Source organism: Mus musculus, chromosome 13 (genome assembly GCF_000001635.26).
Source record: "Mus musculus strain C57BL/6J chromosome 13, GRCm38.p6 C57BL/6J".
Classification (NCBI taxonomy): Eukaryota; Metazoa; Chordata; class Mammalia; order Rodentia; family Muridae; genus Mus; species Mus musculus.
The window spans coordinates 19,268,333-19,292,589 of record NC_000079.6 but is presented as its reverse complement, the minus strand read 5'-3'; the positions used below and the strand labels follow the sequence as shown (position 1 = coordinate 19,292,589).

Here is a 24,257-nt window from a genome sequence, read left to right as displayed (position 1 = left end):
TCTGATGATAAGAATATCAAAAACACCTTGCCCATCATACACACACACACACACACACACACACACACACACACACAGAGGCACATAGGAACTCCTATGGGGACAAAATGAGCTTCCAGAAACTGATGCTGATTTTTTTCCAAGAGAATATGAAATTTAATTAGAACACAGGAAAATTTTCAACCATGAGACTATTGATTTATTGTTCATGATTTTTGTTAAAATAAGAAAGGATCATGCTTGAAAATATATGTTATCCATAAAAAATAGTATGAAAGACAAAATACAATGTAAATTTTGTGATAATTCAGAAGTGGATGCTCACAGTCAGCTATTGGATGGATAACAGGGCTCCCAATGAAGGAGCTAGAGAAAGTACCCAAGGAGCTAAAGGGATCTGCAACCCTATAGGTGGAACAACATTATGAACTAACCAGTACCACGGAGCTCTTGACTCTAGCTGCATATGTATCAAAAGATGGCCTAGTCGGCCATCACTGGAAAGGGAGAACCATTGGACACACAAACTGTATATGCCCCAGTACAGGGGAACGCCAGGGCCAAAAAAATGGGAATGGGTGGGTAGAGAAGTGGGGGGAAGGGTATGGGGGACTTTTGGGATAGCATTGGAAATGTGAGTAAAATATGTCATAAAAATATTTTAAAAAAGAAAAAACTTTTGTGATAATTGGCATCAATACTTTCACTTTTTTTTCTTTCTTTCTTTTTGTTAGGTATTTTTCTCATTTACATTTCCAATGCTATCCCAAAAGTCCCCCATACCCTCCCCCCAACTCCCCTACTCACCCACTCCCACTTCTTGGCCATGGCGTTCCCCTGTACTGAGGCATATAAAGTTTGCAAGACCAATGGGCCTCTCTTCCCAATGATGGCCAACTAGACCATCTTCTGATACCTCTGCAGCTAGAGACACGAGCTCCGGGGTACTGGTTAGTTCATATTGTTGTTCCATCTATAGGGTTGCAGATCCCTTTAGCTCCTTGGGTACTTTCTCTAGCGCCTCCATTGAGGGCCCTGTGATCCATCCAATAGCTAACTGTGAGCATCCACTTCTGTGTTTGCTAGGCCCCAGCATAGTCTCACAAGAGACAGCTATATCTGGGTCCTTTCAGCAAAATCTTGCTAGTGTATGCAATGGTGTCAGCATTTGGAGACTGATTATGGGATGAATCCCGGGTATGGCAGTCTCTAGATGGTCCATCCTTTCGTCTCAGCTCCAAACTTTTTCTCTGTAACTCCTTTCATGGTTGTTTTGTTCCCAATTCTAAGAAGGGGCAAAGTGTCCACACTTTGGTCTTCATTCTTCTTGAGTTTCATGTGTTTTGCAAATTGTATCTTGTATCTTGGGTATCCTAAGTTTCTGGGCTAATATCCACTTATCAGTGAGTACATATTGCGCGAGTTCCTTTGTGATTGGGTTACCTCACTCAGGATGATGCCCTCCAGGTCCATCCATTTGCCTAGGAATTTCATAAATTCATTCTTTTTAATAGCTGAGTAGTACTCCATTGTGTAAATGTACCACATTTTTTGTATCCATTCCTCTGTTGAGGGGCATCTGGGTTCTTTCCAGCTTCTGGCTATTATAAATAAGGCTGCTATGAACATAGTGGAGCATGTGTCCTTCTTACCAGATAGAACATCGTCTGGATATATGCCCAGGAGAGGTATTGCAGGATCCTCTGGTAGTACTATGTCCAATTTTCTGAGGAATTGCCAGACTGATTTCCAGAGTGGTTGTACAAGCTTGCAACCCCACAACTGATGCTGATTTTTGACAGATTGTATCATACACCTTCCAGTGAATTGTGAGGGAATAGCAAGAGTAGCTAACAGGCAAGCTTATCTTAGGCATGGCTCAAGTAAAGACAGGCAACAAGAGGTTCCCTGTGCAAGAGTCAAAGAGAATGAAATAATTTAGGATCATCCTTATGCAAAGGTGGTTTGGAGTTGAGAATTATTACCATGAAGGAGAGACAAATTGAAATACATTCTGAACTATGTCTTCTGTATAAATTTCAACTAAAGAAGAAGAGAGGAAGAAAATTGGTTTTCTTCAGAGATATTAACACTTTCCATTGGTTACTGTGGTTTTATTTTTTTGACTTTGCAAGGAGGTCACAGATAAATGTCTCTGTAATTGAAAAGGTTTTGATATGCAGCTTCAATATAAAAGTGTTTGTCATTGTGCTGTGTGTGTTTGTGTGTGTGTGTGTGTGAATGTGTGTGTGTGTTATGTGTTACTCTATGTATATCATGTATACATAAAGCAACAGAGAGGTTTGCTATGTGGTGCAGGAAGGTTGGGAATACGCACTGCCTTTCTTTTAGTTTTAGTTATTTGCTTATTTGTTTAATGCATGTGTTCTCATGGGGACAGATTCACATGTGAATTCATACATCCACATATGTACCGCTGCGGCTCTGAGGGCAATCTTCACTACTGATCTTTAGGCACCGCCCATCTTGCTTTTTGAAATGAGTCCTCTCCCGAGCCTGGAACCTGCACATTTATGCAGGCTAGATGATCAGGAGCTTGGTGAATTCACCTAAATCCATCTCAACTCTAAGTTTATAAGAAATCTTGCGTATGGAGTAAAAATAGCCCAAGTGGTGAACTGTGAAATGCAAATTCTAGCAGTGCTACAGAGTTATATTATTCCCAAGGATTAGATGAACTGAGGACAGGGCACAAGAGCCCCATCCTCATTGAGGAACGCTTGGAAATCAATGTCTGCTGAAAGAGGTGAGTGTTTCACTATCTTTATTCATTCATCCAAATACAGAATTATGAGGTTTTTCACATACACTCTGATGGGGTAAATGATCATGGAACATGGAAGAGCACACATCCCTTTGATTTTCCACTTGGGAAATTGGCAGTGATGTCTCTTGGCAGGTCTACTCATGACTGCATGAGGTCTCTCCACTATGATTTCTATAAGGACTTCACCAATTCCTATTACCACCAACAGGGCAGAAAGAAGGCTTCTTTTCACCTCATCCTTATCAGCCACTATTCTCTTTGACTGTTAGTACCTTCCTATCCGGAGTGGTGTGGGCAGCTTTCTAGGATGTGGGAGGCATGTCCTACACTGCTTCTCACTGAGAGATCCCAGAGCCAAGACAATGAAGATGGAGGCAGAACTCCTGCTTCAGATATCTCACTCTACTTCACTTTGTTTTCAATTCTTCTTTCTACAAGATTAATTTTACTTTTAGTTGTGTGTACATGCTAGTTATGTGTACATACATTTTAGTGATGTGTAAATAAATAAACATAATTTGTGTCTCGCTGTGTGGGCACATGCACTTTGGATTGCAGGAGCCTGCAGAGGCCAGAAAAGGGTCATGATCCCCCGAAGCTGGACTTCCAGGCAGTTGCAAGCTACCCAAGTTGAGGTAGCAGCCCAACTCCAGTCTTCTGCAAGAGCAGCACACACTCTCTTTGCCACCTTCATGTCATTCACTTCAAAGAAGAGAAAGTCATACACAGTGCAGTGGCTCCTTCATAGGAGCAGATGGATAAGGAAGCAGACAGGGGAGACACAAAACAGCCACTTGCACAGGCATTTGTGTGTCCTCCACATAAGTTTCCTGTCATCTGAAAATCAGCTGGCATCTCTGGAATACCTGTGCCTGTTGCCCACAGGCCAGGCCTTCATCTGACTCACTCCATCCAGTCCTTAGGAATAATATAACTGTGTGGCGCAACTAGAACTCTCATCCATCATCACCATCATCATCATCATCATCATCATCATCATCACAGTAGTAATAAGTCAGCCACATAGTGACACAGGCTTATAGACTGTACATCTTAGAGGACTGAAACAGGGATATATCTTGAGAATAGAATGGAAGACCAGCCCAGGCACCAGAGTAAGGCTTTGTCTCAGAACAGATAAATGAAAGTAAGTAAAGTCGAACAAGACTTTGACTGATGAGGACTGGGATGGTGTCCTCTTTAGGAGTATGCAAAGCTTTAATCAGGGTCTGTCCAGCATCCAGTAAATAATTCTGAGAATGAACAAATCACACTATAGAGACACTTTAAGGACCAGAAGAAAACATTGAATATGGTTTATTATAGACATTCCTGGTTTATAAGATGTGTGAAGAATTTGATGTAAAGAGGAAGACTAGCACGATGATTGTGGAAGAGCAGCCAGCTGCCTCGATTTACCTGCACAGGCCCATGACCAATCAGCAGGCAGCTAATCTTTATTTCTGCTTTGCAAAGGATGATTCCACATTACCAGAACAGGAGAACAGGATGAGGAGACATTCAAACCTTCCGAAGCAATAAGAAGTTCTCAGGTTTCTAGTGTGGTTTTGTTTCTCCGATTGAAATTGCAGTCCTCTTCTCATTATCTCTGTCATTGGTCCACAGTGGGGTGGAGAAGGTGGTACTCTGGGGGAAAGAAAGTGATGCATCATTCTGCACTCTAAACGGATATTTTAAATGCTTTGTTGCCTCTTACTGAGGGTGAAAGTGATGCTAGGACTTGTTGACATCATTAAAGATCCTGGTTTGTCAGCTGCTATTAAGTGCCAATGCTATGTTATATTCTAGTGTCATTCAATGATATTAGCCTCTAAAACTTCAAGGATAGACAAGATACCTATGCTGGAATCAAAGCTTAAATAATTTGGTAAACATTCTATAGGGTAAGGAAATACTGGGGACTTTTCTCTCAGGCTTCATTCCTTAAGTTTTCACATGGGTTATTCAAAGCTCTACTGCTTCTGACAGTGAGTTAGTCAGTGGAAGAGATTAAGAGGCCATACATGCAAAAACCACTAATGCCCACTCTGTGTGCACAATAAAGAAGGATCTTATTCCTTCTTTTTCAACAAAACCATTTTTCACTAAGTAAACCGTAAAATTAAGAAGTTTCCAGAATTATTAACATGTAAAATATGTGGTTGTGTAACCAACACATATCAGCTGTATATAGTAATATTTATAGGGTAAAATGGAACATTTATTTTGCTTTACTTTACTTTGATATAGTCCCAGCTGGCCTTAAAGCTGGTATTGATCTCAGGATGACATTGAACATCTGATCCTTTTATGTTCACTTCTCAAGGTCTGGGATACATGTTTGCTAACAGATGCATATGTGGTGCTGGGCATTACACCCAGAGCTGAACAAGCAGTCTGCCAACTGAGCTATCGCTGATCCAGAGGGATGGTACTTTAACTGACTCAGAGAATTGGAGTAGCTGTCCACAGTTCTGCAATAAGTTTCTTTAATGAATGTGGCTGCCCTTGTATTTGGAGCATAGATATTCAGAATTGAGAGTTCATCTTGGAGGATTTTACCTTTGATGTGTATGTAGTGCCTTTCCTTGTCTTTTTTGGTAACTTTGGGTTGGAAGTCAATTTTATTTGACATTAGAGTGGCTACTCCAGCTTGTTTCTTCAGATCATTTGCTTGGAAAATTGTTTTTCAGCCTTTCATTCTGAGATAGTGTCTGTCCTTTTCCCTGAGGTGGGTTTTCTGTACGCAACAAAATGTTGGGTCCTGTTTGTGTAGCCAGTCTATTAGTATATGTCTTTTTATTGGGGAATTGAGTCCATTGATGTTAAGAGAAATTAAAGAAAAGTAATTGTTGTTTGCTGTTATTTTTGTTGTTAAAGTTGGGATTCTGTTCTTGTGGCTGTCTTCTTTTAGGTTTGTTGAAGGATTTCTTTCTTGATTTTTCTAGGGTGTAATTTCTGTCTTTGTGTTGGTGTTTCCCTTTTGTTATCCTTTGAAGGGCTAGATTCATGGAAAGATATTGCGTGAAATTTGTTTTGTAATGGAGTACTTTGGTTTCTCCCTCTATGATAATTGAGAGTTTTGCTGAGTATAGTAGCCTGGGCTGGCATTTGTGTTCTCTTAGGGTCTGCATAACACCTGTCCAGGATCTTCTGGCTTTCATAGTCTCTAGTGAGAAGTCTGGTGTAATTCTAATAGGCCTGCCTTTATATGTTACTTGACCTTTTTCCCTTACTGATTTTAATATTTTATCTTTATTTAGTGCATTTGTTGTTCTGATTATTGTATGTCAGAAGGAATTTCTTTTCTTGTCCGGTCTATTTGGAGTTCTGTAGGCTTCTTTTATGTTCATGGGCAACTCTTTCTTTAGGTTTGGGAAGTTTTCTTCTATAATTTTGTTGAAGATATTTGCTGGACTTTTAAATTGAAAATCTTAACTTTCATCTACTCCTTTTATCCATAGGTTTGGTTTTCTCATTGTGTCCTGGATTTCCTGGATGTTTTGAGTTAGGATCTTTTTGCATTTTGCATTTTCTTTGATTGTTGTGCCCATGTTCTCTATGGAATCTTCTGCACCTGAGATTCTCTCTTCCATCTCTTGAATTCTGTTGCTGATGCTCTGGCATCTCTGGTTCCTGATTTCTTTCCTAGGGTTTCTATCTCCAGCGTTGCCTCACTTTGGGTTTTCTTTATTGTTTCTACTTCCCTTTTTTAAGTCTTGGATGGTTTTGTTCAATCCCATCACCTGTTCGGTTGTGTTTTTCTGTTTTTCTTTAAGTGAGTTATTAAAGCCCTTCTTGATTTTCTCTACCAGCATCATGAGATATGATTTTAAATCCCAGTCTTGCTTTTCAGGTGTGTTGGGTTATCCAGGACTGGCTGAGGAGGGATTGCTGAGTTCTGATGACAGTGAGTGGTCTTTGTTTCTGTTAGTAAGATTCTTTTATTTGCCTTTCACCATCTGGTAATCTTTGGAGTTAGTTGTTATAGTTGTCTCTGGTTGGAGCTTGTTCCTCCTGTGATTCTGTTATCCTCTGTCAGCAGACCTGGGAGTCTAGCTCCCTCCTGTGTCTCATTGGTTAGAGTACTCTCTGCAGGCAAGCTCTCCTGCTTGCAGGGAAAGTGAACAGATATCTAGCGTTCAAACCTGCCTCCTGGCTGAAGACGAAGGCCTGAAACAGGGCCCATCTCAGAAGCTGTGTCACTTCTGCCTGTCCCAGAAGCTGTGCAGTTTCTGTAGTCCGCACTCTACCTGTGCAGACTAGTCTCTGAGACCCAAGATGGCTCCCCTACCTGCTCCAGAAGAGCCCTCCGGGCAGACACTGGACACCCCTCCTCTGGTGGGGAAGGTGCCCGGATGTCTGGAGCCTGAAACACAGTCTGTCCCAGAAGCTGTGTTGCTTCTGTCTGTCCCAGAAGCTGTGATGATTCTGTAGTCTGCACTCTCACCTGCCCAGACTAGTCTCTGAGAGATCCTCAACCCAAGATGGCTCCCCCACCTGCTCCAGCAGAGCCCTCCCAGGCTCCTCTGGTAGAGAAGGTGCCAGAATGTCTGGAGCCTGAAACGGGGCCTGTCCCAGAAGCTATGTCACTTCTGTAGTCCACACTCTCACCTGCCTACTTACTTTCATTTATCTGTTCTGAAACAAAAACTTACTCTGGTGCCTGGGCTGGTCTCCATTCTATACTCAAGATATATCCCTGTTTCAGTCCTCTAAGATGGATAGTCTATAAGCCTGTGTCACTACGTGGCTGACTTGTTACTATTGTGATGATGGTGATGATGGTGATGATGATGATGATGATGATTGAGAGTGCTAGTTGTGCTGAAGAGTTGTATTATTCCCAAGGATTGGATGAAGTGAGCCACCGATGAAGGCCTGGCCTGTGGGCAACAGGCACAGGTGTTCAGGAGATGCCAGCTGATTTGCAGATGACAGGAAACGTATGTGGAGAACACAAAAATGCCTGTGCAAGTGGCTGTTTTGAGTCCTCCCTCCTCTGCTGCCTTATCCTCCTGCTCCTGTGAAGGAGCCACTACACTTTCTTTTCTTTGAGTGAATGACATGAAGGTGGCAAAGAGAGTGTGTGCTGCTCTTGCAGAAGACTGGAGTTGGGCTGCTACCTCAACTTGGGTAGCTTGCAACTGCCTGGAAGTCCAGCTTCGGGGGATCATGACCCTTTTCTGGCCTCTGCAGGCTCCTGCAATCCAAAGTGCATGTGCCCACACAGCGAGACACAAATTATGTTTATTTATTTACACATCACTAAAATGTATGTACACATAACTAGCATGTACACACAACTAAAAGTAAAATTAATCTTGTAGAAAGAAGAATTGAAAACAAAGTGAAGTAGAGTGAGATATCTGAAGCAGGAGTTCTGCCTCCATCTTCATTGTCTTGGCTCTGGGATCTCTCAGTGAGAAGCAGTGTAGGACATGCCTCCCACATCCTAGAAAGCTGCCCACACCACTCCGGATAGGAAGGTACTAACAGTCAAAGAGAATAGTGGCTGATAAGGATGAGGTGAAAAGAAGCCTTCTTTCTGCCCTGTTGGTGGTAATAGGAATTGGTGAAGCCCTTATAGAAATCATAGTGGAGAGACCTCAGGCAGTCAGGAGTAGACCTGCCAAGAGACACCGCTGCTAATTTCCCAAGTGGAAAACCAAAGAAAATTAAATGACTTTTGAGTTTGCCAAGGGATGTGTGCTCTCTCATGTTTTGTGAGCATTTATCCCAGAGAGAGGATGTGAAAAGCTCATAATTCTGTATTTGGATGAATGAGTAAAGGTAGTGCAACACACACGCACGCACGCACGCGCGCGCACACACACACACACACACACACACACACACACACAAGGAATATGTGGAAGAAGAAAATGACTCTTCTCTTTCAGCACATATTGATTTCCAAGTGTTCCTCAGTGAGGAAAGGGCTCTGTGCCCTGCCCTCATTTCATCTAATCCTTGGGAATTATACAATTCTGCAGCACCGATAGAATTCTCATTCCACAGTTCACCACTTGGGCTCTTTTTATTCCATACATGAGATTTCTTATAAACTTAGAGTTGAGGTGGAGTTAGGTGAAACCCTGAAGTTCCCTGACCATCTAGCCTGTATAGATGTGCAAGTTCCAGGCTGAGGAGAGGACTCATCTCAAAAATCAAGATGGGCGGTGCCTAAAGATCAGTAGTCATGATTGTCCTCAGTGCCACAGTGGTGCATGTGTGGATGCACGTGTGGATCTGTCTACATGAGAACACATGCATTAAAAGAATAAGCCAATAACTAAAACTAAAAGAAAGGCAGTGTGCATTCCCAACCTTCCTGCACCACATAGCAAACCTCTCTGTTGCTTTATGTATACATGATATACACAGAATAACACATAACACAGTGACAGAAGGCTGTGACAGAAGATGACACAAGGGGGCACTACTGTGTAGCAATTGGAGGCCTCTCCCTCTGACTTTCCAGGAGAGAGGGTACCTGGAGGAGACAGTGATGCAGCTGAGACTACAGAGGAAGTGGAGTTAGCCAGGAAGACAGAGTTATGCAGCACTCAGCTAGGAAAAGCTGCCAGACATGCCCTGCATTCAAAACATGGGATTCTGGGTAGGGAGAAGTTGAAGATGGAAAAGTCAGGAGGAGAGGAGGCACTTCAGAGTGCCAGGGTTCTGGAAATTTGACTTCATGCTCACATGCCAGAACAAGAGAACTCTAATCCTGGAAGTGGACAGATGAGATCTGTACATTTGGGGAGACAATTGGTAGAGGACCAAGGTTGAGGACATTACTCAGAGTGGGAAAGGCTGGAGATTGTGAAAAATGTCTAGGGCAGGATGTACCAGAATTGAAGAGTGAAGTATTGGCAGTGAGAATGAGCTGACATACATGTCCCTGCAGTCAGCAGAGTAGACCACAGTAGTAAGCCTTGGATTTTGGAGGAGACACTCTCTGCTGTGTGCACATGTACCTAAGGCCCTCTTTAGGCAAGCTTGCAGTGGTCTGCGGACAGCTGCATATGATCCCAGAAAGCATCCAAGAGAAGTGGCTTGAAATGTCTCAGAATCCCTCCTCTCTCCTCTCAAATATAACTAAAGTCAAGGATGGTAAGTGGCTGTTCAGAATCAGTGAAGCAGGAACCAAAGGCAGCTAACACTTTAGGGGTGGATTTTGAAGAACAGTTTGTGGAAGTGCCCTAATTCAGACCAAATGTTCTGGGTTAGAAAGAAAATCATACAGAATAGTACTGATCTAGAAATCATGACTGATTTTGAAAGGATAACTCTGGGATTTATTAGAAATAGTTCAGGGATTTGAGGAAAGACATAGACCTTAAATGTGAACAAAGATGATCTAACTGGTATCAGTAATTAGTTTATAACTGGCCAAGGCTAGCCCTTGCATGTAGTTCAGGAGGAGTTAGAGGCTGGTAAAGCATGGTCTTCAGCAGAGTGAAGGCAAGTTGTCTGCATGCCAAATGATGCTTAGCACAGCTCTGGCTCTGGTCCGATAGCTCACTGCTGTGTTGAGTGGTTCTTCTGTAACAGAGAGTGAGGAAAGAAAGCAAAGACCAACATCATGGCTTCCATCCATGGCCCTAAGTCAGTTCCTAGGGGACAAATGGCTTATCCTTACATCAGTTTTCCAAAGACCCACATCCTATAACTTGTGCATAGTGGGGTTTCTCAAGAAAGTTCAGTCACTAAGGGAACAGAGAGGGGGAGGGGAAAAGAGGGGGAGGGGAGAGTGAAAGCGAGGGTGGAGAGGTGGGGAGGGGGAGAGAGTCAGAGGTAGTTGATTAGCAGTCAATGCATACTTGCAGTCAGGTTTCCTTGGGTGGGCAGAGCTGAGGAGGAAGGTTTGTCCCTTTAGTTAAGCTCTGTCCATCTTATAGGACTAGCCTGCTTCAACCCTTAACTAGGGCTCTTGGCAAACTTCTTTTGGGAATGTGAGAATTATAAACTCAGTGGCAGTCACACAATGGTCTCTGCAATTTCTTTTACAGCTGTTGAGGGTCTAGAGAAAAAGGCTGCTGAAGATAAGCAAGGCTGAGTAACCCTACTCCAAACTCAGTGATCCCACATCGTTATCTTCTTACACAGAAAACAAAGACTATGATTACCACATTGACTCTTGAGTCCTCTGTCATTTGGCCTAGTATCTGGCATTTTGAAAATGTACAGAACATGTTATATTCTATTGTAAACGATGTGTAGCATGCATGCATCCTATGAACCTATGTATCTATCTACCAGTCTTGGTTTTCTTTCTATCATTGTGACAAAATGTTACGACTAAAAGCATCATACTGAGGAAAGAGGTCATTTAGGTGAGAGTACTATATTACAGTCTATAATGTGAAGAAACCAGGATCTCAAGGCAGGAACTAATGGAGTAGGAGTGGAGGAATGATGTTTATAAGTTTGCTTCCCATAGTTAACTCACCATACTTCTTTGTAGCCCCCAGGACTACCAGCACAGGAGTGCTAATGCTCATAGTGAAATGGGTGCTTCCACATCAATCAGCAACAAAGAAAATGCTGCACAGATTTGCCAGGAGGCCAATCTAATGGAGGCATTTTCTCAATTGAGAGTCTTTCTTCCCAAATGTCTATAGCTTGTGTCCAGTTAACATAAAACTAATTGTAATAAACATAAATTTGATCTTCTTCTTTTTTTCATATACATACATAAATACACAGAGAGAGGGAGAGGGAGATGGAGAGGGAAATGAGGAGAGAGAGGAGAGAAGGGAGAGAAGGAGAGAAGGATAGGGAGAGAGAAAGAGGGAAAGGGAAAGTAGGGGAGAGAGGGAGAGAGGTTTGTGTATAGATAACTTACCATCATATCTTTGCTACTGATCCTCTTACAGTTTGTAGACAGAACACCTACATGTGAATAAACTCTCATAAAATGTCATTCTGAATTTAATTTTACTTCAAATTATCAATCTTGATTCCATTTGAACACAACAATAATCCCCTAATTTATTGCCTTTTTCATGGCATAGATTGTCTTTCATCTTGTAGAAGCAGAGAAATAGTATCTAAAGTTGATGGAAGGACAAGTTTAGGGCAAGACTGAGCTACAGTCTTATCAGTTGGCCCTGTTCAGCTCTGCTTCCTCTCTGGTTGCTAAGAGAAGACAGAGCTAAGGCCAATCTAGGAGGCACATGATGACCTCTGTAGCCCTTTAGATTCATAGAGGTTATTCTGCACCCAGAATTACTATTAACAGAGAAGGACTTAAATCTACTATGACTACCATTCAGATTTAATCACTTCCCATCACTGACCCAGAGGAAATCTAGAGCTCAGGACAAGAGAAAGAAGGGACAGAGGTTTCTGTATATACTTGTAAAGATGCTCAACACATATCTCTATGTAAGTATCCAATATATCCTTTGTAGGGCCAGATTCGAGGAAAGATAATGTGTGAATTTGTTTTTGTCCTGGAATACTTTGGTTTCTTCATCTATGGAAAATGAAAGTTTGGCTGGGTATAGGAGCCTGGGCTGGCATTTGTGTTCTCTTAGTGTCTGTATAACATCTGTCCAGGATCTTCAGGCTTTCATAGTCTCTGGTGAAAAGTCTGGTGTAATTCTGGTAGGCCTTCCTTTACATGTTACTTGACCTTTTTCCCTTACTGCTTTTAATATTTTATCTTTATTTTGTGCATTTGTTGTTCTGATTATTATGTGTCAGGAGGAACTTCTTTTCTGGTCCAGTCTATTTGGAGTTCTGGAGGCTTCTTGTATGTTAATGGGCATCTCTTTCTTTAGGTTTGGGAAGTTTTCTTCTATAATTTTGTTGAAGATATTAGCTGACCCTTTAAGTTGAAAATCTTCATTCTCATCTACTCTTATTATCTGTAGGTTTGGTCTTCTCATTGTGTCCTGGATTTCCTGGATGTTTTGAGTTATGGAATCACCATGCCTGACCTAAAGCTGTACTACAGAGCAATAGTGATAAAAACTACATGGTACTGGTATAGCGACAGACAAGTAGACCAATGGAATAGAGTTGAAGACCCAGAAATGAACCCACACACCTATGGTCACTTGATCTTTGACAAGGGAGCTAAACCATCCAGTGGAAAAAAAGACAGCATTTTCAACAAATGGTGCTGGCACAACTGGCGGTTATCAAGTAGAAGAATGCGAATTGATCCATTCCTATCTCCTTGTACTAGGTCAAATCTAAGTGGATTAAGGAACTCCACATAAAACCAGAGACACTGAAACTGATAGAGGAGAAAGTAGGGAAAAGCCTCGAAGATATGGGCACAGGGGAAAATTTCCTGAATAGAACAGCAATGGTTTGTGCTGTAAGATCGAGGAATGACAAATGGGACCTCATGAAACTGCAAAGCTTCTGTAAGGCAAAAGACACCGTCAATAAGACAAAAAGGCCACCAACAGATTGGGAAAGGATCTTTACCTATCCTAAATCAGATAGGGGACTAATATCCAACATATATAAAGAACTCAAGAAGGTGGACTACAGAAAATCAAATAACCCCATTAAAAAATGGGGCTCAGAGCTAAACAAAGAATTCTCATCTGAGGAATACCGAATGGGTGAGAAACACCTGAAAAAATGTTCAACATCCTTAATCATCAGGGAAATGCAAATCAAAACAACCCTGAGATTCCACCTAACACAGTCAGAATGGCTAAGATAAAAAATTCAGGTGACAGCAGATGTTGGCGTGGATGTGGAGAAAGAGGAACACTCCTCCATTGTTAGTGGAATTGCAATCTTGTACAATCACTCTGGAAATCAGTCTGGCGGTTCCTCAGAAAACTGGACATTGTAGTACCGGAGGATCCTGCAGTACCTCTCCTGGGCATATATCCAGAAGATGTTCCACCCGGTAAGAGGGACACATGTTCCACTATGTTCATAGCAGCCTTATTTGTAATAGCCAGAAGCTGGAAAGAACCCAGATGCCCCTCAACAGAGGAATGGATACAAAAAATGTGGTACATTTACACAATGGAGTACTACTCAGCTATTAAAAAGAATGAATTTATGAAATTCCTAGGCAAATGGATGGACCTAGAGGGCATCATCGTGAGTGAGGTAACACAATCACAAAAGAACTCACATGATATGTACCCACTGATAAGTGGATATTAGCCCAGAAACTTAGAATACCCAAGATACAAGATACAATTTGCAAAACACATGAAACTCAAGAAGAACGAAGACAAAAGTGTGGACACTTTGCTCCTTCTTAGAATTGGGCACAAAACACCCATGGAAGGAGTTACAGAGACAAAGATTGGAGCTGAGATGAAAGAATGGACCATCTAGAGACTGCCATTCCCAGGGATCCATCCCCTAATCGCCCCCAAACGCTGACACCATTGCACACACTAGCACTATGATGCTGAAAGGACCCTGATATAGCTGTCTCTTGCGAGGCTATGGCGGGGCCTAGCAAACACATAAGTGGAGGCTCACAGTCAGCTATTGGATGGATCACAGGGCCCCCAATGGAGGACCTAGAGAAAGTACCCAAGGAGCTAAAGGGGTCTGCAACCTTATAGGTGGGACAACAATATGAACTAACCAGTACCCCCTGGAGTTCGTGTCTCTAGCTGCATATGTATCATAAGATGACCTAGTTGGAAAGAGAGGCCCATTGGTCTCGCAAACTTTATATGCCTCAGTACAGGGAAACGCCAGGGCCAAGAAGTGGGAGTTGGGGGGCGGGGAGTTGGAGGGAGTGAGGGGGAGTGGCAGAGAAGGTTTGGGGACTTATGGGGTAGCATGGGATATGTAAATGAAGAAAATACCTAATTAATAAAAAAGAAAGTATCCAATATAAGCATTTGAAATACAACATCCTAATTTATTTGATGAAAGGAATTAAGCAACCAATTTGAATATTTAAGCAAATAAAAATAAGAAAAATATCACTCTACCAATCAGTGTGAACCCCAAAGGCATTAATTTGTCACTCTTCTTTGATTTTAAGATGAATATAAATCTCTTCAGAATGTAGCTCAAATCCAAATGCTCTCAAGTTAAATGGACTCCAACTCAATCATTGAGACTGAATGAAAGGACTGTCCTAAAATATGGCAGTTTGTTGGAGACAGAACTATCTACTTAATACCTAGCCCAAGCTGGTAATATACGATCCAGACTAGGTGTCTTAAAATTTCTAACCAATCCTCCTAAAGTTCAGGTCTTCTTTATTCCTGTTAAGTATCTCAGAATCAATGTGCTTTCTTCCCTCCCTGCATAAGGTATTGATACAGGCCCCCCATCTCTTGGTTAGATTAATATAGGACTGCTGGCCTCTGAAGCTCCATCACTGCACCTATTTCATGCCTTTGTATCCTGATACACTGTCGTCTACTTGAAACCATGTCTTCTAGACTGGTCCTCAACTTCTACATTGTTGGTGGGATTTCAAGCTGGTACAACCACTCTGGAAATCAGTCTGGCGGTTCCTCAGAAAATTGGACATAGTACTACCAGAATGTCCAGTAATTCCTCTCCTGGGCATATACCCAGAAGAAGTTCCAACTGGTAAGAAGGACACATGCTCCACTATGTTCATAGCATCTTTATTTATAATAACCAGAAGCTGGAAAGAACCCAGATGTCCCTCAACAGAGGAATGGATACAGAAAATGTAGCACATTTGCACAATGGAGTACTACTCAGCTTTAAAAAACAATGAATTTATGAAATTCTTGGGCAAATGGATGTATCTGGAGGATATCATCCTGAGTGAGGTAACACAATCACAAAATAACTCACTTGATATGCACTCACTGATAAGTGGATATTAGCCCAGTAACTTTGAATACCCAAGAAACAATTTGCAAAACACAAGAAAATCAAGAAGAAGGAAGACGAACATGTGGATACTTCATTGCTCCTTAGAACAGGGAACAAAATACCCATGAAAGGAATTACAGAGACAAAATTTGGAGCTAAGATGAAAGGATGGACCATCTAGAGACTACCCAACCTGGGGATCCACCTCATAATCAGCCACTAAATGCAGACACTATTGCATATGCCAGCAAGATCTTGCTGAAAGGACCCTGATATAGCTGTCTCTTATGAGGCTATGCCAGTGCCTGGCAAATATAGAAGTGGATGCTCACAGTCATCTATTGGATGGAACACAGGGCTCCCAATGGAGGAACTAGAGAAAGCACCCAAGAAGCTGAAGGGGTCTTTAACCCTATAGGCGGAACAACAATATGAACTAACCAGTAACCCCAGAGCTCATGTCTCTAGCTGCATATGTATCAGAAGATGGCCTAATGGCCATCATTGGGAAAAGAGGCCCCTTGGTCTTGCAAACTTTATATGCCCCAGTACATGGGAACACCAGGACCAAGAAGTGGGAGTGAGTGGGTAGGGCAGCAGGGTGGGGGGAGTGTATAGGGGACTTTCAGGATAACATTTGAAATGTAAATGATGAAAATATCTAAGAAATAATTGAAAAAGAAAAGAAATTCACATTTAAAAAAAGGAAGAAAAAAGAAACCTAATGTAATCTCATATCAAGTTTCTCAGGCAAAATATTTCTCTCTTTTCTTTCAGGAATAATATACTTCTTTTGACAGAGAATATTTTGCTATTAAAAATGCCATTAGAAAAACAAAAAAAGAAAAATTTAAATGATATAGATATGTAAATGTTTGCTTAGATATAGAAGGAAATACTTGAATATTAGATAAATTCTCTCTTGAAATTGGCTCTCTACATCAAAAACACGTACTGTAAGCTTCTTGACTTACCATCTTGAAATTCATATTCAAGTGAAATAATACTGAATGAGTCTCGGGGTGATTAACCTGACCTCTAATCCTATCATGATTGAGATAGAGGAATCTAGATAAATTTGAAACTGCATTACAAAATAGTATTTTACTTCCATGCCCAATAGGAAAAGCAAGATAGGAAGAAGTAAGAGAGAGAGAGAGAGAGAGAGAGAGAGAGAGAGAGAGAGACAGAGACAGAGACAGAGACAGAGACAGAGAGAGAGACAGAGACAGAGAAGGAAGCAGGAAGGATCTTGATAATTGAGAGCATTAACTATATACTTTTATATAACTAAATTGATACTATTAGAAATTAAGATTCAAAACCAAGATTAAAGAAAAGAATACTGCAGATAGGAATGGAGTTTTCCAATGACAGAAAAAAATGGTGACATCTGTTAATTGATGGCTTTGTTGGTGAGCTACTGAATTTCTCCATGGTCATACCTCATGCATGTTTGCCTCACCTCGACTCATAGTCCTGACCTGCGTTTCTCAGATCACACCATGGTCTTTTTTTGTGTGGTGAAGCTCAGTTTGACCTGATAATGAATAACTGTTAGTCTTGTTTTTACTTGGACTGAAAAGATTTCTTAATGTATTTAAGTAACACTTTCATGGTAAGTGAAATGCCCTTTTAAAGAACTGAATTTTTGGTTTTGAGCCTCAAATTTCTTTGATTCTTCTTTTAAAACATGCCTTAACTCATGTTTTTAAACTTAAGGTCAGGCACTTTGTATAGTTTTATAACATAATAAATTCACTATATCAAATGATTGGTTGTTGTCTTAGTCAGTGTTTCTATTCCTGCACAAACATAATGACCAAGAAGCAAGTTGGGGAGGAAAGGGTTTATTCAGCTTACACTTCCATACTGCTGTTCATCACCAGGAAGTCAGGACTGGAACTCAAGCAGGTCAGAGAGCAGGAGCTGATGCAGAAGCCATGGAGGGATGTTCTTACTGGCTTGCTCAGCCTGCTCTCTTATAGAACTCAAGACTACCAGCCCAGAGATGGTCCCACCCACAAGGGGCCTTTCCCCCTTGATCACTAATTGAGAAAATGCCTTGCAGCTGGATCTCATGGAGGCATTTCCTCAACTGAAGCTCCTTTTTCTGTGACAACTCCAGCTGTGTCAAGTTGACACAAAACTAGCTCTTACAGTTGTATTTCTCCGGGTATAATTAATTTGGCCCAATGTATTAGAAATATGAAAGGGGGATGAAGAGATATTGAGAATCATGTAAAATGTTTTCCTTTTATATTGTTTTGAGTATAAAATGTATTTCTATGATGTGTCCCGCTGTTTTCTAGGTATTGTACCTTGGAAAATAAAAGTACCAGGAAAGCATTGCTATCAATTTCCTGCCTATTTAGTAGTGTGAATAAATGGAGTTAACATCATGAAAGGTGTACATTTTTCGAAAGGTGAATATTCACTTTCTGCTTCCCAGAAAAGTAGAGCAGGAGTCCCCTTGTCTGTGCTGTCCTAGGACAGGTAACTGCATATAGCAGTGAGTGATGTTGGTGGTCTGGGTGGAATCAGTTTATTTCTTTATCATTTTAAACAAATTTTTAATTAGATGTCTTCTTCATTTACATTTCTAATGATATCCCAAAACTCCCCTATACTCTCCCCTGCCCTGCTTCACAAACCACCCAGTCCCACTCCTGGGCCTGGCATTCCCCTGTACTGGGGCAGGTAATCTTTACAAGACCAAGGGCCTCTCCTCCCAATGATGGTCGACTAGGCCATGTTCTGCTACATATGCAACTAGAGACAGGAGCTCAGGGGGTTTTGTTTAGTTCATATTGTTGTTCCTCCTATAGGTTCACAGACCCCTTCAGCTCCTTGAGTACTTTCTCTAGCGCCTACATTGGGGATGGAAACGGTTTCTATGCAGATCCAGTCCTGCATCTGTGCCACTCTGCAAGTATGCCTACATTAGCAGTGCCTTTGGAGGCTAGCAGGGAGACTGAGGTGAAGCCAAAGGTTACTCATGCTAAGAAACAGTGGAGGGAACTCCCCAGTGTTTGTTCTCGGGACAGGACCTTAGGCATTCAATGGTTCAAACTCTGGTAATTTCTTGTCTCAGTAATAAAGGTGCATGTACTCTGAACCATCAGCTAGGTTAAGAAAGGCTTCATCATAAAGATTTAAGCTGAGTTGACAGCTTGTTCCCTAAAATTATGACAAAGACTATAAATGAAGCCAGTTCTCTGAATAAGCATCCAACCCAGTGTAGAAGTTAGCCCTCATTACAGACAGGATTATCACAGTATCTGATTCAAATGTGTCATGTTTTAATACTCTGAAAACTTAGCTCAAATGTTCCATTTATACTAATGGTTATCCTAGAACTGGAAAAATGAGGCCAAGTGCCCAATGCCTACTTTGTACCTAGCCTGTGCAACAAAGCTTAGGGATATTTTGTCTCTGTGTTCATATTTCTGAACATTTATTTTCTGATGCTAGTCTGTTGTATACTTGATATTTCTGTTAATTTTTTCAGTTAAGCCTTTCTCAGAGGACTCTGATACCATTTTCCTCCTGGGGTGGATGCTCCTCAGTGAATGGCAAGTAGCACAGCTGTCCTTGGTTATCTATTTCTGTGACATCCTATAGCACATTGCTCTTGCTCACTTCATTCTCCTATGCTACTTTGTTCAGGACACAGCTTTGTTCCTTTTTTGAATCCACTTAGAAAATGAAGCAAAAGCTACTTGTACACTTATATCAAGTGCTAGAGAAAAAACTTCTGATGGAATGATAACATGATACGGGGACACATCTCTCCTTTTCTGTTCCTTTCTTGGGTCCAGTGTCTACGCAGCTCCGGGAAGCAGATTCCATGCTCAGCTGAGCATGATGAGCAGCAACCATAGCAAGCCCAGTGTCTGTCAGCACAGATGCTGTTTCAGGACCACTTCCAGTACAGGAGGTTTTCTGTCTAATAGCTGTGGTCTTTCGAAAGTGAGCAAAAACTGGCTGTGGTTTAACTGCGCCTATGTAGTCTTCTAACGCCTTAGCAACATTTTGTGCTGCCCCAGAGGAGGTTTGACTTTAACCATTTTCCAGGAAGCAATTACATAGACAGAGCAGATAACCAAAAGGAGCTTGAGAAAGTACAACTGAGTTGAGCCACAGCAAAGCCTTTCTATCTCTCTGTCCCCAGCACTTGCTGAGGCTTTGGGCTGCCAGGTGGACTCCAGCAGGAAGATGCTATGAGGCTTTACACCACAAGAGACATGTCTGCTGCAATTGACCAATGATATCAAGACTCCTGCCTATTTTCAGTTCCCAGGCATGGCATCTGTTTCCTAGTGCTGACATAGCCATGCCTCTGCTTAGAGGCTAGGAACAGGGCCTGGGGAGGTCTAGTCTGTTCAGGAGTATCAGGAAGTAGATCTGAATGCAATTTTATATTTTTTATTACTAAGAATTTCTCTCTCTGTGTTTGTATGTATGTATGCATGTATGTATGTATGTATGTATGTATAGCCCAAATGATGCATACCCTCATAGTCCTTCCATACAGAGCCTCTTCCCTTATCTCCCTTCTCCTCTGAGAAGGTGAGACATCCTTAGGTATCCCCAAACCTGGTGTATCAAGTCTATGCAGGACTAGGACACATCCTTTCCCTTGGAGCCCAGTCAAAGCAACCCTTTGGGGGAATGGATACTACCGCCCAGCTGTAGCTTTAGGGGAGAGTCTCTGCTCTAGTTACTGGGGGACCCACATGAAGAGTGAATTTTTGTCTGTTGCATATAATAAGCCATTCCACGTATGCAATTTGGTTGGTGGATCAATCTCTGAGACGTCCCAGGATTCTAGTGTAGTTGAATTTTTTTAGTCTTCCTATAGTGCTTCTATCCCCTTCAGGGCCTTCATTCCTTGCCCCAAGTCTTCCATAAAGGTCCCCAAGCTCCATCCAGTGTTTGGCTATGGGTATCTGCATCTGTTAGCTTCTAGGTAGAGCCTCTCAGAGGACAGTCATGCTAGACTCCTGTTGCCAAGCATAACAGAGTATCATTAGTAATGTCAGAGATTGGCACTAGCCCATGGGATGGGTCTCAAGAAGGGCTTGATTTTGGTTGGCCTCCCTCTAGTCTCTGCTCCATCTTTGTCCATGTATTTCTTTTTGACAGGACAGATTTTGGGTTGAAAGTCTTATTGGTGGGCTGGTGTCCTTATCCCTCAACTGGGGATCTAACCTTGCTACAGAAGGTGGCCTCTTCAGGATCCATGTCCTCACTGCTAGGCATCTTGGGTAAGGTCACCTGCATTTTCTCCTGGGACCCTCCCCCATCCCAGGTCTCTGGAACTTCCTAGATTTTCTCCCCTCTCACCCCTGGCAGCTGAAGATTCCCATTCATTCTCCTGGTCTAATGGGCCTCTCTCTTATCTCTCCCCACATCTAATCCTGCCTCCCCATTCTCCTTCCCTCCCCCCTCCCACTTAGGTACCTCTGCTTTTTTTTTCTATTTTTTTTTTTACCATTTTATCTTTTTTTTTCTTTTTTTTTTATTACGTATTTTCTTCAATTACATTTCCAATGCTATCCCAAAAGTCTCTGCCCACCCCCACTCCCCTACCCATCCAGTCCCATTTTTTGGCCCTGGCATTCACCTGTACTGGGGCATATAACGTTTGCCTGACCAATGGGCCTGTCTTTCCAGTGATGGCCGACTAGGTCATCTTTTGATACATATGCAGCTAGAGTCAAGAGCTCTGGGGTACTGGTTAGTTCATAATGTTGTTCCTCTGATAGGGTTGCAGATCTCTTTAGCTCCTTGGATACTTTCTCTAGCTCCTCCATTGGGGGCCCTGTGATCAATCCAATAGTTGACTGTGAGCATCCACTTCTCTGTTTGCTAGGCCCTGGCCTAGTCTCACAAGGGACAGCTATATCACCGTCCTTGCAACAAAGGCTTGCTAGTTTATGCAATGGTGTCATCGCTTGGAGGCTAATTATAGGATGGATCCCTGGATATGGCAGTCTCTAGATGGACCATCCTTTTGTCTCAGCTCCAAACTTTGTCTCTGTAACTCCTTCCATGGGTGATTGTTTCCAATTCTAAGAATGAGCAAAGTCTCCACACTTTGGTCTTTGTTCTTCTTCAGTTTCATATGTTTTACATATTGTACCTTATATCTCGCTATACTAAGTTTCTGGGTTAATATCCACTTATCAGTGGGTACATTTCATTTGAGTTCTTTTGTGATTGGGTTACCTCACTCAGGATGATGCCCTCCAGGTCCAACCATTTGCCCAGGAATTTCGTGAACTCATTCTTTTTAATAGCTGAGTAGTACTCTATTGTGTAAATGTACCACATTTTTTGTATCCATTCCTCTGTTGAGGGACATCTGGGTTCTTTCCAGCTTCTGGATATTATAAATAAGGCTGCTATGAACATAGTGGAGCATGTGTCCTTCTTACTGGTTGGGACATCTTCTGGATATATGCCCAGGAGAGGTATTGCGGGATCCCCCGGTAGTACTATGCCCAATTTTCGGAGGAATTGCCAGACTGATTTCCAGAGTGGTTGTACAAGCTTTCAATCCCACCAACAATGGAGGAGTGTTCCTCTTTCTCCACATTCTCACCAGCATCTGCTATCACCTGAATTTTTGATCTTAGCCATTCTGACTGGTGTGAGATGGAATCTCAGGGTTGTTTTGATTTGCATTTCCCTGATGATTAAGGATGTTGAACATTTTTTCAGGTGTTTCTCAGCCTTTTGGTATTCCTCGGGTGAGAATTCTTTGTTCAGCTCTGAGTCCCATCTTTTAAGGGGGCTATTTGATTTTCTGGAGTCCACCCTCTTGAGTTCTTTATATATATTGGATATTAGTCCCCTATCTGATTTAAGATAGGTAAAGATCCTTTCCCAATATGTTGGTAGTCTTTTTGTCTAATTGACGGTGTCTTTTGCCTTGCAGAAGCTTTGCAGTTTCATGAGGTCCCATTTGTCAATCCTCAATCTTAAAGCACAAGCCATTGCTGTTCTATTCAGACATTTTTTCCCTGTGCCCATATCATCGAGACTTTTCCCCACTTTCTCCTCTATAAGTTTCAGTGTCTCTGGTTTTATGTGGAGTTCCTTGAGCCACTTAGATTTGACCTTAGTACAAGGAGAGAGGAATGGGTCGATTCACATTCTTCTACATGATAACAACCAGTTGTGCCAGCACCATTTGTTGAAAATGCTGTCTTTTTTCCACTGGATGGTTTTAGCTCCCTTGTCGAACATCAAGTGACCATAGGTGTGTGGGTTCATTTCTGGGTCTTCAATTCTATTCCATTGGTCTACTTGTCTGTCACTATACCAGTACCATGCAGTTTTTATCACAATTGCTCTGTAGTAAAGCTTTAGGTCAGGCATGGTGATTCCACCAGAGGTACTTTTATCCTCGAGAAGAGCTTTTGCTATTCTAGGTTTTTTGTTATTCCAGATGAATTTGCAGATTGCTCTTTCTAATTCGTTGAAGAATTGAGTTGGAATTTTGATGGGGATTGCATTGAATCTGTAGGTTGCTTTTGGCAAGATAGCCATTTTTACAATGTTGATCCTGCCAATCCATGATCATGGGAGATCTTTCCATCTTCTGAGATCTTCTTTAATTTCTTTCTTCAGGGGCTTGAAGTTTTTATCATACAGATCTTTCACTTCCTTAGTTAGAGTCACGCCAAGATATTTTATATTATTTGTGACTATTGAGAAGGGTGTTGTTTCCCTAATTTCTTTCTCAGCCTGTTTATTCTTTGTGTAGAGAAAGGCCATTGACTTGTTTGAGTTAATTTTATATCCAGCTACTTCACCTAAGCTGTTAATCATGTTTAGGAGTTCTCTGGTGTAATTTTTAGGGTCACTTATATATACTATCATATCATCTGCAAAAAGTGATATTTTGACTTCATCTTTTCCAATTTGTATCCCCTTGATCTCCTTTTGTTGTCGAATTGCTCTGGCTAGGACTTCAAGTACTATGTTGAAGAGGTAGGGAGAAAGTGGGCAGCCTTGTCTAGTCCCTGATTTTAGTGGGGTTGCTTCCAGCTTCTCACCATTTACTTTGATGTTGGCTACTGGTTTGCTGTAGATTGCTTTTATCATGTTTAGGTATGGGCTTTGAATTCCTGATCTTTCCAAGATTTTTATCATGAGTGGGTGTTGGATCTTGTCTAATGCTTTTTCTGCATCTAACGAGATGATCACGTGGTTTTTGTCTTTGAGTTTGTTTATATAATGGATTACATTGATGGATTTTTGTATATTAAACCATCCCTGCATCCCTGGAATAAAACCTACTTGAACAGGATGGATGATTGCTTTAATGTGTTCTTGGATTCGGTTAGCAAGAATTTTATTGAGGATTTTTGCATCGATATTCATAAGGGAAATTGGTCTGAAGTTCTCTATCTTTGTTGGATCTTTCTGTGGTTTAGGTATCAGAGTAATTGTGGCTTCATAGAGTGAGTTGGGTAGAGTTCCCTCTACTTCTATTTTGTGGAATAGTTTGTGCAGAACTGGGATTAGATCTTCTTTGAAGGTCTGGTAGAACTCTGCACTAAACCCATCTGGTCCTGGGCTTTTTTCGGCTGGGAGACTATTAATAACTACTTCTATTTCTTTAGGTGATATGGGACTGTTT

General features: G+C 41.7%; 1 gene, besides 1 other annotated feature; it reads right to left on the bottom strand.

Annotated features, from left to right (window-relative positions):
• The window catches only part of Tcrg (T cell receptor gamma chain), a 178,435-nt gene that overhangs the window by 63,887 nt on the left and 90,291 nt on the right, over window positions 1-24,257 (bottom strand).
• Window positions 19,064-19,970: an enhancer (gamma 3 enhancer).